Consider the following 7757-nt stretch of genomic DNA (forward strand, 5'->3'; position numbering starts at 1 on the left):
CCAGCAGCAGCAGCAGCAGCAGCGGCAGCAGCGGCAGCGGCAGCAGCATCAGCGGCAGCGGCAGCGGCAGCAGCATCAGCGGCAGCGGCAGCAGCATCAGCGGCAGCGGCAGCGGCATCAGCAGCAGCGGCAGCAGCATCAGCGGCAGCGGCAGCGGCATCAGCAGCAGCAGCAGCAGCATCAGCGGCGGCAGCAGCAGCAGCAGCAGCAGCAGCAGCAGCAGCAGCAGCAGCAGCAGCAGCAGCAGCAGCAGCCGCAGCAGCAGCAGCAGCAGCCGCAGCAGCAGCAGCAGCAGCAGCAGCAGCAGCAGCAGCAGCAGCAGCAGCAGCAGCAGCAGCAGCAGCCGCAGCAGCAGCAGCAGCAGCAGCAGCAGCAGCAGCAGCAGCAGCAGCCGCAGCAGCAGCAGCAGCAGCAGCAGCAGCAGCAGCAGCAGCAGCAGCAGCAGCAGCAGCGAGGAAGGTGGTGCAGACAGGAAGCCACGTATTTGAACTGCTGACAGCTTCATAATGACCTGAAGCATTGCAGCAACAGCAGCGACTTCACAGCAGACATTGCAGATGACCTGCAGCCCGGCATGAGTCATTCCTCCCAGGTCCATGTTCTCTGCACACACTGCCATGTGCTCTCAATGTCATGGGCCTACACTTTTGGGAATTCACCAAATCGTTGGCGTCATGGAATTACCGAAGGTCATAGCCTTATCTGGGTTTCCACAACTTATAATCATCCAATTCAAGGACCATGCCAAATAACCTTTGTTTAAGGCCAACACATGTATGGTTTGAGTTAAATGATGACATATCTAATTAAATCCAGTTGGTTTTGGCCTTCAAGTATTTGTTTTAGCCGTTTCTATATCTTTGGTTGGTTTTGAACACCTTGTTGTTATGTTGAACTGTGAGTGGCATCCCTGCTAAGATTTACCAATAGGCCCACACGGAGTGTTTGAACCAAATAGTATTTAGTTTTTTTAAGAGACTATCAAAATCAAATACAAATGACAACATGTCGTTTAAATTGAAGCCTTATAAATGGATAATAATGGAATATTAACAATTGAAAAGGGTGAAATCGGTTACACAAGCACGGTTAATGTGTGTTACAGAATATAGGAGCTTGGGAACACAGTCGGCCGATGCTCCTGACTGGCAGAGCAACGTCAGTGTCGAAGCAAAGACGCTTGCCAAGACACCAATGTTTTTACCACTTTTTCCATCATTACAATATCCAAGTAGGGAATGAGTCCTTACCCCAAGTGAAGGAGTTCAAGTATCTCGGGGTCTTGTTCTCGAGTGAGGGAACAATGGAGCGTGAGATGGGCCGGAGAGTCGGAGCAGCGGGAGCGGTATTGCAGTCGCTTTACCGCACCGTGTGACGAGAAGGGAGCTGAGCCAGAAGGCAAAGCTCTCTGTCTATCGGGCCATGTCCGTTCCTACCCTCACCTACGGTCATGAAGGATGGGTCATGACCCAAAGAACCAGATCGCAGATACAAGCGGCCGAGATGGGTTTTCTCCGCCGGGTGGCTGGTGTCTCCCTTAGGGATAAGGTGAGAAGTTCGGTCATCAGGGAGGGACTCGGAGTTGAGCCGCTCCTCCTTCGCGTCGAAAGGAGCCAGTTGAGGTGGTTCGGGCACCTAGTTAGGATGCCACCTGGGCGCCTCCCTAGGGAGGTGTTCCAGGCACGTCCAGCTGGGAAGAGACCAAGGGGTAGACCTAGGACCAGGTGGAGGGGTTATATCTCTTCGCTGGCCTGGGAGCGCCTTGGGACCCCCCAGTCAGAGCTGGTTGATGAGGGGAAAGGAACGTTTGGGGCTCTCTGCTGGAACTGCTACCCCGAGACCCGACCACGGATAAGCGGGAGAAGATGGATGGATGGACAATATCATGGACAGTGCTTGGATTGGGCCGGTACTCACCGGTACGCACTACTACGCAGTACCAGCACTTCTGATGTGTACCCATGTGGAACCGGCACTTCTTACTGAGTACCGGTGTTGTGTCAAATGATGCACCCCCCATCATGAAATGCACCCCTTGTCACGGGAACGCGCATTTGTAAATTAAACGTTAAGACCTTAAAACGATGCTCAAAACGAAAACTAAACGTCCAGGTTTTCTTTAATGGTAATTTACAGACTGTGAGCCGCTTAGTGGTCGCTCATTTAGTCTTGATTCTTGTGGTTACACTTTTCGCTCCGTATTTTGATGGTCGTGGTGTCGAATCCTGGATTTCTCATTCGTTCGTCACTTCTTTTACGTTCCCACAGAACTAAACTGCATTCTCAATTACGTCTAGCTAGAAACGTATTTTCTCCCACGTCACGTTTGTTATCAGCGTATCTTAAATACGTTTATTTTCTACATATCTTTGCCATTTATTGTCTTGCGTATTGGTCATATAATAAACAAAATATACAAATGTTACATAGTCTTTGTCAGCATATTTTTGCCACGTTATGCACCCCTTGCTATCTTACAAAATAAAGATATGATCTCAATGGGACCAATCTGGATAAATAAAGGTTTGAAATGAAATGAAATGAAAAAGTCTCACATTCATGAAACTTGCTCCATTCATTGTTACTAGTCCTACAACTATACCCTGAAAAATGCATTCTAGCCATGCCTCATATCCCTCTATTTCACTTCCTGTTTCAAAAGTGCTGATTCGGGTATAAAGCTTTAAAGAGGAGGGGTCTGAGCTCATGCGGGACCCGGCAGCTACCGTCTAAACTAAACGCTGCCGTGATGAAACGCCATATCATGGATTATCAAGGATCTGAAACAGTCTGGAGCTCAAAGGCTTTCTCTCTTGCCGGTTACACCACAAGGTGAGTTCCTTTCTACTTCCTGCTTCTTCACACACATGCTCTCCAGCACAGGTTAGCTCTGAGTGTTAGCGATGCTAATGTAAACACCGACCATATTACGTCCAAAACACGTCGGGCATTGTTTCTGATAGCAACGTTTCTGATTGGGTCGTGGGTCCACATTTCAGATGTTACATCATATCGGACGCAAATCTGGATCAGCTCCGTTGTTCCCCGTTTTTAGAGATTTGGGTACGGAGGAAAAGAGAGGGTTTTATGCGTGAGTTCCCCGACACACCGGGGACACATCTTTATGTATAAAAGGCATCAAAAAGCGCATTTTGCATGATAGGTCCCCTTTAAAGTTACAACTGGCCCTTTGAGTGCAACCATAATGCTAATGTCACCCGCGATGAAATTGAGTTTGACACCGCTGACCTCGAGCAAAAAGTGAAATGTCTACAAATCAAATAGCAATAAGTCCACATGTAAAGCATAACAGAGATAAAGGTAAAGCAGAGGCAACAAGAGGTTTTGGTCAGGAAAAGATCACTTTATTAGTCTGGGATACATACTCTTGTTATATTTGATTAATTGATCAGATAGAAAACACAGTAGCTTTTCAAAATAAAAGCAAGGTTCATTCAGTTAATTATATTTATTTCTGTTTTTCAAAACACACGTCAATAAATATTTTTCTTCTTTTAGTCTTTTTTTATATCTATTTTACAAAAAAACATACAGAGACTGTAAGAGCAGGACACCACACTGGATTAAAGGTCCGCGGGTTACAGAGAACCTAAAGTACCTTACATTGTGTCAGTGTTTTACAGGACTTTGCCCACATCACTATGGCAACAATAACTCTTTCAACTCTTTCAGCTGAATGTTAAGCACAGAGAGAGCTGTAGGTTAAGACAAGTGGCTAACAGAGGAACACCCGATGCAACACACCCCACTCCCTACACGTTGTCCCACTTCTAAGGGCTTTAAGGGAGGGTGCAGGATTGGGTTACCCACAAGATACAATATACAAAGTAAAGCACTATGAGTGGACGAGGTAAACATCACGTAAGAGCAGGGACATATGAAGCAGGTGCGTGAAAGGAATGAAAACAAAAACGACCTTCAAACAATATTTTTAAAGGTGGGGTAGGTGATTTTGAGAAACCAGCTCGAGTGCGCTAGAATTTGAAAATACACAACCGGAAACAATCTGCCACTTCCTCACAGAGCCCCGCCTCCAACACACGAACGCACACATGACCAATGAGGGCACGAGATCAGTCTGTGCCCAGATGGAAGGCTGACAGGCAGGTAGGCCGTCCAGTTACCTTAGCCGGGCGGCTCAGATGATTGGTCGTGCTCTTTACAGCGCCACGGCTTCCACAGATGATGTTTTTTTTATGGATTTGTTGTCAAAGCACTTCAGATATTCACTGCTATCGGGACGTTAAGAGCATTCCATGGAATATAACAAGTGTATCTCGAGCCGGTTTCTCAAACGTACCTACCCCACCTTTAAGGATCATACCTGTGTTTCTGTAAGTGTAATTCCATTTCTACATACCGCATGCTTTCTCTCAGTGATTGTGCTGTTGTGTTACATGTTTGTTTCTCATGTATTGTGTCTTGATATTTGTCTACGTTGAAGTTACACGTGGAGCGGCTGTGATGCAAGCCACATTTCAGACTTGATCTGCCCATTAAAGTAATATCGTATGATATCGTATGTTTTGCCTGATTGCTTGTTTCCCACAGTAAACCTCAGACACAGTTTTAGTTTGAGTATCGTGAGCTTATGCAATAGAGAAGGATTACAATAACAAATCTGCTGTGGTCGCGGAATCTCAAACTGCTGACTATAGCATTATATTGACTTTCTATTGTGAGAAACTCAGAGCCAGACAACAAATGATAAGCGAGAATGTACCCGGTGAGACGGATGTCAGTTGGACAGCTTTCAACGAGGCGATGCATATCCCGTATTTGCCTTTATTTGCATCACTAGCACGTGACATTTTAAAAATACACCTGCATGATGTGCGCTGATAAGAATGTACTGTAAGCGGACTTCACTCAGACACTGCGACATGGAAGTATAAGCATAATCGATGTCACTTTATAAAAACGGTATGTTTGACATTTTTTGAAGTAAGAAGGTTCAATCAAGCAAAACACACAGGTAGGATTCACATCTACAAATGAGTGACTCAGGCGTTCCCTGACACCCTGCAAAGGTCGCTCTCCACTGAAATAACAAGCTGCTATTTGTCTCTCTTGCAACATGTCAGTCAATAGCATATATCTACTTTGTTAAACCTGACCCTCGTTGTATGTGTCTGCAATCATGTAAACCGGAACCCAGAAAGCTAATACTGCAGTGTGTGACTGATGCATCATGAGTGCAGGGATGTCCTCCCTGCAGGTACGCAGACCTCTCGAGGTGCTATTCAAATGGTAGTCTCCACACACGCGCCTCTGGGGGGCAGCGGAGAGCTTCTGCTTCAGCACACTCGAGAGGAGATGTGGCGAGTTACTCTGGCAGTGACTGTGGCAGCACCAGTTTGCACCATCAGGTCAGGAAATAGGGCACCATGCTAATATGACACACACACACACACACACACACACACACACACACACACACACACACACACACACACACACACACACACACACACACACACACACACACACACACACACACACACACACACACACACACACACACACACACACACACACACACACACACACACACACACACACACACACACACACACACACACCCTGTGAGTCAGGGTGTTATTAATAGACCCAAAACAGCGGGTGCTGTCACTCTGTCTATTGCTCACAGCCAATTATGACGCTCTGCAGGTGTGCGGTGTGCCCACACATCCTCACATGCAGCCGGAAGAGAATATCAGCTTCTTCTTCTGTTTCCATCCGTCAACCTTTGCTATATAAGTCCTCTACTTTTAGAAGCCACACACACACACACACACACACACACACACCACACACACACACACACACACACACACACACACACACACACACACACACACACACACCACACACACACACACACACACACACACACACACACACACACACAGAAAATGTTATTAGGTCAGCCTCCTGCTGTGGCTTCAGAGTGACTCAGAGCCTCAGCTGGAGCAGAAGGAGCAAGAGAGAGGAGGAGAGGAGGCATGGACGAGGATACAGGTTTCCTCGATCGCTTTTGAGTTGAAATCTCTGAGCAGTTAGTTAGTTACAAGCAGGTATGTCCTTCATTCACCAACATTGCTCGCACATGGCTTTCTGATAACAAATAATCTGTCAAAGCCTTCACGTTGTTTGAGCCACCGCATAATCTATCAACTGTCATATCTCTGACAGTGAATACATGCCGTGAGGAGGGACTGTTTGTTTGTACCGAACTGATGTTGTATCATTTAGCAGGTTGTTTTGGAAGGATGTGTAATCGTGGCAGGTTGTCCGATGACTGTACCCTGTACGTCACATACTGCTGAAATACCTTTACTTTAAACAGTGAAATTATACATGTTACTGTACAATTGAAATCTGGAGAATAATGGCATCCAGCTCAGGACAACTCACACGAAATATCTCCACTGGCGTAGACTGCCGTGATGGTAACAAGATAATTTAACCCTCATGTTGTGTTTCAAGTTAAAATGATATAACTACGCGCTAGTTCTTTTTATCGGAACAAGGCTTCGTGATATCCTCCACGACAGACACTACAAAACTGATTTTGACAATTTTAGCCAAGTCTGAAGGTCTCTTAAAAAAATAAAAGTGTATAATTTGGTGTTGGGGTCTGGGGAGACGCAGCAGAATTGTGAAATTTGGCCTAATCTAGATTCATCTTTGACTTTAGACACCCCTTAGACACCTTCCTTAAAGGGGAAAGCAAACATTCAAAACGTCTTAATAAGTTCACTGAAGTCGCTTAAACGGTTTGCCGTATTTGAGAGAGAAAATTGGTTGAAATCCAGATCAAATTGAACCTTTTTCGAACACACCTGCAATACATGATATTTTTTAATGACATCAAAACCGTTCATCTCCAAAATGTTCACCTTTTGGGAATTAGGAAAAATACCTCGAGTGATTATTTAAGAGCCTGAACATCACCAATGTTAGAGATCTGGTTAGCTTGGTGCTGGTCGTTGAGCATCAGTTAAAACGCAGCATTACGAGAGACGGCGTTTACAAAGCAGACACACATTACACTCAAAAGGCCAAGAGGAACGCCATCGCTAACAGGTAAGCACAACTATCATCAATAGCCACCATTGTTGTTTTTATACACACTTAAACGCATCGCTGAGCTATAAAGTTAGTCGTATTGTTTTTCACTCGGTACACATTAAAGTTAAACAACCTCATTGACTTTCTTGTAACTTAGTGTTATTGCTACATCCATACAGTGTACTTCATTAATGCTGCAGGAATCTGTTCTGCACACACACACACACACACACACACACACACACACACACACACACACACACACACACACACACACACACACACACACACACACACACACACACACACACACACACACACACACACAGAGCGTCCATTAGCCCACATGGCGGTATAGTGAGGAGGTCATGTGATCCATACGTTTACAATTAGTGTCAACACACAATGTCTCTTTTTCACTTCACCTCTCCCTCGTGTTTCAGACGTCCCCCGCTGTGTGTGTGTGTGGCCTAGCATTACTATCCTTGTGGGGACCTACATCTGTTTACACAGTCACGTGTGGGGGACTCGCCTCCCTTATGGGGACAACATGGAGGAATCATTCATTTCAGGGTGAAGACTTGGTTAGGGTTAGGCATGTGTTGTTATGGTTACGGTTAGGATAAGTCTCCAGGAAATGCATGTAAGTCAATGTAATGTCC

The sequence above is a fragment of the Pseudochaenichthys georgianus genome, unplaced genomic scaffold (assembly GCF_902827115.2).
Source record: "Pseudochaenichthys georgianus unplaced genomic scaffold, fPseGeo1.2 scaffold_1709_arrow_ctg1, whole genome shotgun sequence".
NCBI classification, from domain to species: domain Eukaryota; kingdom Metazoa; phylum Chordata; class Actinopteri; order Perciformes; family Channichthyidae; genus Pseudochaenichthys; species Pseudochaenichthys georgianus.